Genomic DNA, 12,443 nt, shown 5'->3' with positions numbered 1-12,443 from the left:
TTTGCCCCAGTTAAATTCATCTGTCACCGATCTTGAATCTATTGTTGGATTCCTTTTGAACTTGACATAACATTTGCCCTAGTTTGACTACTCTTTCTCCACAAGGATCTTCTTTATAGAAATTTCTGGTGATTCTGAAACTCTTTGACTATCCGTCCTCTTTTAATGCTCTAAAGAGTAAAAAGGGTTCCCCCTTTTTCTTTTCTCATTTTTTTCATTTTTTTTTTGTAAGGAACAAGGAATGATTATGCAACTATGACATCAACTCGCTAAATCAAAAGGCCATCTGCACTAAATAAATGTTTTACCATGTTTCAATGCTATCGTAGGGGAAAATTCATGCCAGTATTCAAAAGTCATGTAACGTTGATTTCCCAGCCTAGATGACTGTTCCTTCTCTTCACTTGCCCCAGTTTCATCAACTCATGCTTTGATCTCAAGATGGTCTTTAAGACTCGGGACGAAACGTAGGCTTAAGGATGTAGGATTTCAGAATAAAAGGGAAACTAAGGCTCAAAAATACCACCCCAAATAATGTTTTATGCCCCCAGTTCGAGTTGAGGCGCTTTTGCATGATGTTGACCGAACTTGTTATTTAAACAAGCTGCCTACGTACCCTTTCAGGATCAGGTCATTACGTAGTTCAGACTCAATATTGAGTCTGACAAATCATTTAAGACAACAATGTATACCAATCTGGTCAGGACTTTCATTTGGACCGTAATGTTGGTTAAGGATATGGGTTAAAGAAGAAAGGAGTTACATAAGGTTCAAAATCATCACTTTCATCAAGGGTAATTTGGTCAAAGATCACATATGTAGTAAGTCTCTTATTTTCTCTCTTCTTCCTTCTCTTTCCTTCTTTCATTCTTTATCTTCTTTTTCTTCCTTTTTTTTTTTACTGCAATTTTCACTTTTCCTTTTATGAAGGGATTTAAACTTCATTCTCATTTGAACTTCAATTGGGACTGACCTTTTTTAAAACTGCCCCCAGTGTGGGGTGTGATCCTTTGACGGGTTAATCAAGAAATGAATCTTTCAGGCTTGAAAAGGGTTTGCAAGGGATTTCTGTTTTTGACTTTCTTTTGGGTAGCAGAACCATGGCCTGCCATCCTTTTGGTAATGACTATTGTCTCAAATGATTTGCCAAACGCTAAGGGACCCAAACCCAGGTTAGCTTTCTGGTGATCTGACTTTTAAGAAAAAGCTGGTTTAACATTCAGGCTCAATTTGGTTAACAAATGGTAAATCATTGTTTGGGTTCTTTTTAAGGATAACTGGTCGGCCAAAGAGGGCCATCCATCATTTGGTCAAAGCATGTGATTAATTTATCAAAACAGTGCAGCCACCTCGTTGAATTTCTTGGAAAGTAAAAAAAAACCTTCTTCATGATGTCTGAATTCAATGATTGTTTCATCCTTTAACATCTCTTTCTAGCTGATGAACACTAGCAATATTACTTTCCCTATTCCGGCATGAAACATAAGCAAACATAATTTGGCAATGGGACTCATGATGCAAGTGAGATAACAAAATGCATAATTCATTTTATTGAATATAGAAACTATTCCGAGACACAGGCGTCCACGGATTACGAAAAGCAAATAAAAATGAAAAACAAAAGAATATCAACTGAAAAGGATTAGATAGTCAAAAGTTCAGTACTCCATCACTTTAGCGTCGGCGGATAATGACTGAAACCATTGATTTGGGAACCTCCTGGATATATTAACCACTTCCTTCCTCATGTTTGGGCAAAGGATTCCCTTGGACTCCTGGTTGCTTGTCATCAAAAGCTAACCATCCAGCATCTCTTAATGATTGCACCTTATGCTTGAAGGCCCAACATCTGTCAATAGTATGGCCGGGAGAGTTAGCATGGTACTCACAACGAACCCCAGGATCATACCACTGTGGAGGAGGGTTCGCAACGGGCGTCCCAGGGATTGCAGATACCATCCCCTTTTCCCGCAGCTGAGGAAATAATTCGGCATATGTCATGGGAATGGGGTCCACCCTTCGGAAGTTTCTAGTCACATTCCTATCTTGTGCTTGTTGATTCGGTGGACCAGAGTGAACAATCTGAGGCCTGGTGCCTGTATGCGCCGTTTGATTTACCATGGGCTCAAAACCAAAGTTTCTCTTGGGCCATTGGTTCCCACCTCTGGTGTACTGATTATTCCAATTAAACTGCCCCTGTATCATTTGCGCCTCTTCCTCTTTCTTCTTATTAGTCCATCTTTTGCCTAAGCCAGTTTCTGTGCCGCTATCCTTGATTAGGCCTGCCTTGATATCGCCTTCAATTCTTCCTCCCGCAGCCACAATATCCATAAAATCATGGGGAGTTGCTCCCCGAAGGTGCGTACGGTAGGGGTCCTTTAATGTGCTCACGAACAAGGAGATAGCCTCTCGGTCACTCACCGGGGGGTCCACTTGGATCGACATATCCCTCCATCTATAAGCGTATTCTCTGAATGTTTCGGTGGATTTCTTCTCCATTTCTTGAAGAGTCATTCGATCAGGTGCCATTTCCGTCACGTGGCGATAGTGAGTGATAAAGGCACTGGCCAAGTCCTTCCAAGTGCGGACCCGAGCCTTATCTTGTTGAATGTACCAACGGATGGCGGACCCGGTCAAACTGCTTTGAAAGCAATGCATCATTAGTTTTTCATCATCCGAGTAAGCGGCCATTGCTTGGCAGTACATCACTAAATGTGTTCGAGGGCACCGGGTCCTGTCAAACTTTTCAAAGTCTGGCATTTTAAACTTCGGCGGCAGGATGACTTTCGGCACCAAGCAAAGGTCATTTGGATTAACTGAATCGAAAGTATTAGAACCTTCCATTGCTTTTAAACGTTCTTCTAATACGTCGCAGCGACGCTCAGCCTCAGATTTACTGATCCCCATATCAGAAGGTACTAATGGAGGAGTTCCTACTACTGGGAACCCCTGTTCTGGCATAGCAGGGATGAAAGGAGGCATGTTTGGCGGTGGACCCCCCATGACACCAGGCAGTGGAATTGATGTTTGTCCATGATCTGGGGTGAACCCTGGGGGATGAGCGGGGTCCACATCTACTTCGGGATCAACATGCACTGCCTTTCCCTTGTTCATCAGTAACTCCAGAACCTTACTTATCTTGTCATTTATTTCTTCTTGTCCTTGTTCTAGACCTAGGACTCTATTTTCCAATTGTTCACTCATTTCTCTCGCTCTTCGCCGAGTATTGTACTGATGCGTGGTAGTCTCAATTATTGCTTTATATTACTCAGACCACCTCTTTGATTAGAAACTGAAAGCCAAAAAAAAAAATTTCCTTTTTTAGAACCTTGAATGCACAATTATGTACTATATGAGTGAAAGCGTTTTGATGCATGATTATGGTATGCAATAGGTGTTTATGCATGGATGCAACTAGTGCCCTTGTATATACAAACACAGATATAAACATGCATGCAGCCTATCGTGCATGACTATGTATTAAATGAAATGTATGAATATGATGTCCTAAATTACTACTTAGTTAGAATTCTAGAAAAATCCCACTAATGAGACAGGTCAAGATTAACATGACCATTGATGGGCCACGATTTCAATTCAATTTCTCCCTTAATCGGTTCATGTATCTCAGATTTTATGAAGGGTCAAATTATGATCTGAGGTTGGGGTTGACCCAGGTTGGTCAACCCGTTGGATTTGTTCAGTGCGGACTTGTGGACTTTAGTGTGCACTTGGGTCTCAAGTATTTTAAAATATGGGTTTTAATATACTTCATGATGGGATCAGGCCCTAATTTTAAAGGGATTTGGGCTTGGATTGTTTAGAAAATATGGGCCCGGATTTTTAGGGAAATAAGGCCGAAGCCCATTTATGGAAATCTGGATTTGACCCATTTTGAAAATCAGGCCTGGACCGAGTTTTTACTTAGGAAAAGGTTGGGCGTATACTTGTTATTTCTCAAAAAATTGGGCCCGAGTTACTTGAAAAGGGTTGGGCCCACCCATATTTTAAAATGCTTGGGCCAAGTGCTTCATTTTTTGAAAGGATGGGTCTTGGTCTTATTATTGGGCTTTTTCAGAATACTAACTAAGTAGTATGTATGTCTAAATATATGTCAAATGCATGATATAATACAAAGTATTTCACATATATGCAACACACTATTCATGGAGAAGGATGTGGCTCCTGTCCCAACCTAGGGTAGGTACGTATGTATAGGGTTCTTCATGGCTCTACCCTAGTTAAGGAAGACTATAGACAAGTATGTGTGGGTAGGTTCTAACCCTATTGACAAAAGGTTCCCAATTTGGAATTTCATCCTCCTCTATAGGGGTCCGGATAAAACCCGCATTGAGTGGAGTGGTTCGCGGGTCCCATCAAGCTCTGCCACGAAGGGACTGACGCTATTACACTCCTATCTAGTCCTAGTAAGGAAAGCTCGGGTATAGAGCGTGAGAGTGTGTGAATTCAATTTTTTAACCTAATCCCGCTATCCCCACATTTATTCACATGCTATAAACAATATGGAAACAAGATATCTACCATTAATATATATATTCAAAAGATAAGGAAACACAATATATGCAATTAATATGTTTATTCACAAAAATTTGGAAACAAAAAATAAGGAAACAAAATTTTTTTTTTTTTAATTAATTAAGGTTATTTACAAATTATGGAAGTAAAATATTTACAATTAATCAAAGTTATTTACAAATTAAAATATTCACAAAATAAGGAGTAATTAAAAGATTTATTAAATTAGAACTTAGGATAATTTCTAATTAATTAATGGCTCGACTCTCTACGTCCCCAGCGGAGTCGCCAAGCTGTCGCGACGTCCCGGGAGCGCATGTGCCCCGGGCGGCGGAATTAAAAAATCAATTTTATTTTTAAGGAAAAACATGGAATATCGGAGTCGCCACTAACCTTTAGTGCGGTTAGAACACATGATTACTACCCCGTTAGGGGTAGAATCGGTCTACAATACCAGAGTTGGGGTCGGTGAGTTCGGTTACGCGAGGGGAATGTATGAGCACCCCCTACGCGCCCGTTCTTAAGAACGGTACCTAATTAATTTAAAATTATCCCTAAGTTAATCTAATAAATCTTTACATTACTCCTTTTTATGAATTTATAAAAACATAGGAAAATAAATAAATATATACATATATTCCCTCAGAGCTTAGGGTACGTGATGCCCAAAGGCTAATACCTCTTGCAATTATATCATAGGGATTTAAAAATCAAGAAAATATTTTATCAAAATATATACCATAGTACGTATAAGATTGAATAAAGAAAATACTAAAAATAGTGATAATATTATTAATAATGATAAGAATGATAACGTTAATAAATAATACTAATACTAATAACAATACTAATATTAATAGTAGTAATAGATATGATAATAATAATAATAATAATAATAATAAATGACAATAATGGTAACAATAATAATATTAACAGTAACAATACTAAACATCATTAACTAACAATATACATATTTTAATAATATGATATTTATCCTAATATTAACACGCGGTCAAAGATATGCACAAGACATACATATGCTAACAATTAATTAAGGAAAACAAATCGAATTTAAAATATGTAAACTACTAAAACGGACAAGAAAATAATTGAATTTATGGAAACAAGTTAATTCTAAAATTAATAATTACCTATTTAATATGACAACCAAAATTAACACGCAACCTTAACTATACAAATATTAAATACAAAGAGAGTACAATAATGACCAAAAAACCCTAAGTACATAATTTATGTGGAAGCAATTTCAACCCTAAAAGTACATCAAGATACAATAAATCAAAATACGAGAATACAATAGAATGTGCATGAATATGCAAATAATTATATAAGGCAATCACAATAATAATACAAATATACAAACTATACAAAAAAATGTGCATTCAAAATAATATAAATATACAAATAGACATATAAGACAATAACAATAATATATATGCACATTAGATAATAACTAATAAATGACAACAATAATAATAGTACTCCAATAATATAATAATAATAATAAGAACATACCAACAATATAATAATAATACTAATAATAATAAGTCAACAATATAATAACATTACTAATAATAATACAAACAAAGTAATACTAATACAAGTAAAATCAATATAATAATGTTAATACAATTAATATAATGGCAATAATAATATCCAAGCAATTTACTAATAACAATATACAAATAATAATAACAATATGATCAACATAAAAAAAAAACCTTCAATAACAATTTTAATATATATAACAAGGATAAAATAAAGAAAAATTTAAACATTAAAACATAAGGTGTGTGTGTGCGCATGTATTTACAGAGGGGGTCACCGTGGGTATTGCCAGAGTTGGGTGATTGCCGGAACTGGTGAGGAGTTGCTGACAGGAGCAGTGGAGAGGCCTGGTGGTCTGCTAGTGTTGCTGTGCGCGGGTGTGGAGGACCTCCGGCGTTTGCAGAAGAGTTGCAGAGTGGCCTGGTGAGTCTCGGGTGTTCTGGTCCTCCACGGCGGCTGTAGGAAACGATGGTGATGCCAAGTTGCAGCAGAGATTGGAGGATGGAATCTGCTAGTCTGTCGTGCGGGTGTTTGCAGCGAGATACTGGTTGGAGCAAGGGCGGCTACTTGCTGCGGGTTTGCCGGATTGCTGGAGTGCCACTGCGGAAGATGGTTGGAGCTTCAACTGCTGCAAGGACTCGCCGGTGAGGTCGTGGTAGGCTGGATGTTCGGGTGGCTTTGGTTCGTGCCGGCGTGATAGTGGTTTCTGGTGTGGCTGGCTCTGCAGGGAGCGGCGGCGATGGCATGCACGGGGGCAGCGTGTGCGAGTGTAGAGTTGCTGAAGATCGGCTGGATGATGGTGAGTTCGAGTCTGCCACGGCCGTGGAGTGTTGTGGTTCTTGCGGAGATGGATGCTGCCGGAGTGAGGAGCGGCAGCTGGGAGATGGTGAGGGAGGAGGTGGTCGGGGCTGGGAGACTGAGGGAGGTCGAGAATGGCTGCGAGAGAGTGGGAGGGGGCAAGGAGACAATGGAGGCAGTGGTGTCTGGGTTGCGCAGAGAGGGTGACAGGAGATGAGGAGATGGGGATCTCGGCGGCTATGGAAGAAGAAGAAGAAGAAGAAGAAGAAGAAGTAAGAAAAAAAAATTTTGTTTTTGGGTTTCTTTGCCTCCCCTTGTGTGTGCGCCCTGTGCTCCCCTCTTATAAAAATTTTTAAAAAAAAACCCTAACATCATTACCTTTTTCAATTTTGGTATTTTTCTCTTTTTTGGAAATAAGATATACTACCATTATGGTTATAAGGAAATAAAAATAATAATAATAATAATAGTAATAACAAAGATAAATAAATAAAATAATAGTGAAGGTAAAAATATTAATAATAATAATAATTAAAAATAATATCAATAATAATGAAAATAATAAATAATAATAATAATAATAATAAACAATATAAATAAAAATAAAAATAAAGGTAATAATAATAAGACCAATGAACATAATAATAATAATAATAATAATAATAATAATAATAACAAATAAAATAATAGTAATAAAAAACATTAATAATAATGATAATAAAAATTAAAAATAATAATAATAAATAATAATAATAATAGAAGTAAAAATAAATAATAATAATAATAATAATAATACTAATGAAAAATAATAATAACAAAATAATACTAATAATAAAAATAATAATAAGGACAAATGAAATAATAAAAATACTACTAATAATAATATAATAATAATAACAATAGTAATAAATATATTGGGCATGGGTAAAAATAGGGTGTCTACAACAAGGGCTACTCATAATTTTGTTTCGCAATTGGAAGCAAGGAGACTCAACTTATCCTTAGAGAAGGTTACAGGATGCATGAAAGCAGTTAACTCTGTAGCCCAGCCTACTTTGGGAGTAGCCAAGCAAGTGGCTATAAAGCTTGGAAAGTGGGAAGGTCATGCGAGTTTCATAGTGGTGCCATTGGATGACTATCCAGTCATTCTAGGAATGGAGTTCCTAATGGGAACGAGGGCAGTGCTGATGCCTTCGGCTAGTTCCCTGTGTCTGATGGGAGATCACTTATGCATGGTGCAAGTCGTTGCAACGAAAGGAGACGACGGGAAGTCCCTTTCAGCCGTACAACTCAATGAAGGATTGGGTCAGAGTGAGCAGACACGTCTAGCCACGGTGGTGGTAGACAAAGAAGTAGGCCAAGACCTAGAGCCTACGACCATCTAAGCGGTGTTGGATGAGGATAAGGAGGTGTTGCCGGATATGATGCCTCAAAATTTGCCTTCACAACGGACTGTGGAGCAAGAGATCGAGTTGTTATTAGGAGTGAAACCACCTGCTAAAGGGCCATGTCAGATTACGCCTCGAGAGATAGTAGAGTTGGGGAAGCAACTTGATCAATTGGAAGTGGGAGGTGTTCACCCTTCCAAAACACTGTTGGGAGTATCGGTGTTGTTTATGAGGAAACATGAAGAGCATCTACGGAAGGTGTTCGACAGGCTGAGGGGAAACAGTTTGAATGTGAAGAAGGAGAATTTCTCTTTCGCTCAGCGGGGCAACAAATTCCTTGGTCAAGTCGTTGAACAAGGTCGTATCCAGAGGGGTATGGAGAAGGTAAGGATGATTCAAGAATGGAAGATCCCCATGATAGTGAAGGAGTTGCGTTCCTTTCTTAGCCTTACTAGATACTACAGGAAGTTCGTTGAGGGGTATTCGCGGAGAATGACTCCAATGACAGGACTACTGGGAAGGTATTATTGGCCGCACACGCGGGATGATGTGGTTAATTATACCAAAACTTGTCTCCTTTGCCAACAAGACAAGGGGGAGCGGAAGAAGTATGGTACTTTTATGGCCGCACCAAAGTACTGTTCGGCAGAGGGGACGACACAATTGTTCCTTGTGACTATTGTGAAACATTGGGGTGTTTCCCAAGTTATTATTTGTGACCAAGATTTAATGTTCACTGACAACTTCTTGACAGAGTTTTTCAGGATATTTAGGTCACACCTTGACATCTCTTCGAGTTATCATCGACAGACAGACGGACAGATGAAGAGATTCAAAGAGCTACTAGATGAGTACTTGTGCCATTGTGTCAACGACAACCAGAAGAATGGCGTGCAACTACTTGATGTGGCTCCGTTTTGTGGCAACGCCCAAAGGCTCTCAACTACCAAAGAGAGCCCTATTGAGCTTGTTATAGACCAACTGCCTCTGTTACCTCACACAGTGGGCGAGCTGTACAAACGAAATAGTCCCAAGGTGTGCATCTTCACCAGAGAATGGAGACTGAATGCAGAGTTTGCCCAAGCGTATCTGGAGAAAGCTTCTAAGCAGATGAAGAAGTGGGTAGATAAGGGGAGAAGACCGCAGTTTCATGTTAGATGCCTCAAGCCATTCAACACCAACACCAACGACCTGAGCAGAAGTCAGTCAAACAGCGCAGAGTTGAAGACAGTGCAACTTAACAGACATGATATTGAAGAGATCCTTATAGATAGAAAGTTCATATCCTCAAGGAAGAAGCGACAGAAGTTCCTAGTGAAGTGGAAGTGCCTTGATGACAAAGAAATCAGCTGGATTTCTGTGGAAGATACTCAACCACTCGTGGACAAATTTGAAGTGTACCTACCGCCAAAAGTCTACGAGGACGTCAACCGCATAAGTGGGGGAGAATGTCACGAGCTAAGCTTGTTCAGGGCATTATGCTTGCCTGTGACCACTTATCTCGTGTGCTTGGGATGGGTTTCCATCATTTAAATACTAGTGTAGGGTTATTTTCTGCTAGTAGAGTCTTTGTAAGCCAAATAAGGCAGTATGACTCCTCGGTCACTTTGATGTTTCCTAGTGCTAGGATGATAATTACATAAAAACCTCTTTAGGGGAGGGTGAGTGTTCATCAGTCATTGTAAAACTCACTGGCAATTGTCAACGTGCTTAGCCTACTTGCCTCCCTTGCTAAGTACAACATGTCAATGGAGGATTTGTTAATGAATTACGTTTGCTTCAATGTTTACTACTTGCTTGTTACGACTTTCATGAATTGATTATTGTTTCCGCTACTATACAAATGAATGTTAATGAAAGTGCTTTGTGAATGAATGTTGGTAAACGATAGGCTGGCTAGTTAAGCAAGAGTGTGAAAATAGTCGGACCGTGACACTTAGCTACCTACACAACTCCTTTGGATTTGCAAGGCTTCACCCAATATATATTTTTCTTTTTGTTTATCCTTTAAATTTCCAACAAGGCCCTACAATAATTAAATACAAAAATTCATAAATTATCGAATAAAATGAAATAAAATAAAATATTGTAAATTGAGCTCAATGTCAAAATACGGGACATAATCTGGCATATAAGTGAAATTATAATATTTAATTAAAAATTTTAGACACCTAATTACTCAACTTTATCATGTAATCATGGAGGTTCGGTCAGATGGGGCTTTCTTTAGGTCATTTACACCGGTCGGTCAAGGATTTTCGATCGACTAACCTTTTCAGTAGTAAACATATCAGTTGACTGAGGATTCAAAGAACCGACCCACGTGGCAAGATCGGTTGACCAAGGTATTTTGTATATGAGAAGGTCGGTCAGTAGGGCTTAGGTAAAAACATATTGGTACTGTTTTTGGCCTTAAATTCAATTGAAAAACTTTGTAAGTGTTTATCAACTAAGGTAAAGGATTTTCGTGAAAGCATTTGTTCCCTACAGTCAGTCTATGGTCAGAGTTGAGTTGTTATTCCCATCATGCCTGAATGAATTATTATAGACCCAAAAATAAATGCAATTACAATAGACATGAAGTGTCTTCATCATTCGCTCTTCATGTTGCCATGCCATATTCTAGAAGAAGTGGTCTTTTTGCTTCTCATAGTTTTGTTAGTACCTCGACTCTACATGCCATCCAAGAAGGTAATTCATTCAAGCACTAATTGCACAAGTGAGATACCTTGGATTTGTCATAATCAAAATGGTATAGGTCTCACAAAGTCAATAGGCCAAGCAGGAGCATCAGTAGCAATACCATATTGAGTAAGAGGTACTTCTTGTGGTGAATTATTCTGATGTCCAGGTTCATTTCCTGCCTCCATTGGTTCATTCACATTTTCTCTAGGAGGTGGATGGTATTTCGGAATCCAACCAATTTCTCTGCCATACTCATAGCCCATAAGCTTTAAGGTGGTCGATGTGAAGTACTCTGAGGTTTTTCTTTTGACAAATGGAATTATGGATTGAGCTAGACCCAAGTGTTCAAATATTAGGCTTAAAATCCCTCCATAAAGGAGTATAAGCCATCTAGTCTCTTCCTTGGCGATCATTAATTTCAATATAAGTGTAGGAAGATTTAAATGTTTACCGTTGTAGATACACCACATAACGAAACAATCTAAGTAAGAGATATGGTCACTGGACCCACTCTTAGGTAGAATGTTGTACGTGATAAGCAAGTGGATAATTTTCTCTTCTAAAGTGAATTGCTTATACGAAGGTGGATGACCATACTCAGTTGTTGGCTTTGTTAAAATTAATGGCAAAAATTCTTAAGGGGTAAACCCTTGTTCCATAATCTAGGTTTGTTCAAGGTTTGGACATTCAAACGTCCCAAATGGAATATGAAATCTTTCCGATATGGTTTGTAGGGTTAGGGCAATGGTTTTGTTCATTATTTGGGTCATATACGTATTGCCTTGCCTTCCTAAATTGGCATAAAATAAAAGAACAAGGTTTGGATAAAGCCCTTTGCTGATTGGAAACGAAATGATCCCATCCTAACACTACAAACATCCTAAGGATATTTGGAAAATGAGTTTCCATGAAGTTCATATCTAGTACCTTACATAGAATAGGTTCAATAGTACGAAGGAGTTCATTGTATATTTTCCTTGGCCTCAGAGTCACAAGCCATAGTATGATATGCTCTGAGTCATTTGAACCTGAAGAAATGTTCTTATTAGCTATTTTCTTCATTTTCAGCATGATTTCTACGGTGAAAACAAGAGAAAACTAAGAAATTAGAAGTAAATCAACAAGATCTAGGATTTAATAAGAGGTTTTAGAGCAAAATCAAGTGGTAGAAGGCTTGAAGAGAGAGAGACGCAACTCCATGTGAGAGACAATGAGGGTTCGAGCGGCTAGAGTTATGAAAAGTAAGGGTTTTGGCAAAAACACCTCTTATATTTGTGATTTTTGCTTGCCTGGACATTTTGTTCAGTCACCCGAATTGATACTGGATATTAAAAGCTAGAACAAGCAGGGGTTCGATCACCCGGTTAATACCCTCCGGTTGCTTAAAGTGTTAAGAGTTTTAAGGTAACTTAAGTTTTAGTCCAAAACTCTCAACTTAATTAGCTCCTTCTTCTCAAATTATTTTCC

Source organism: Malania oleifera, chromosome 6 (assembly GCF_029873635.1).
Source record: "Malania oleifera isolate guangnan ecotype guangnan chromosome 6, ASM2987363v1, whole genome shotgun sequence".
NCBI classification, from domain to species: domain Eukaryota; kingdom Viridiplantae; phylum Streptophyta; class Magnoliopsida; order Santalales; family Ximeniaceae; genus Malania; species Malania oleifera.
Note: the sequence above shows the minus strand (reverse complement) of the source record.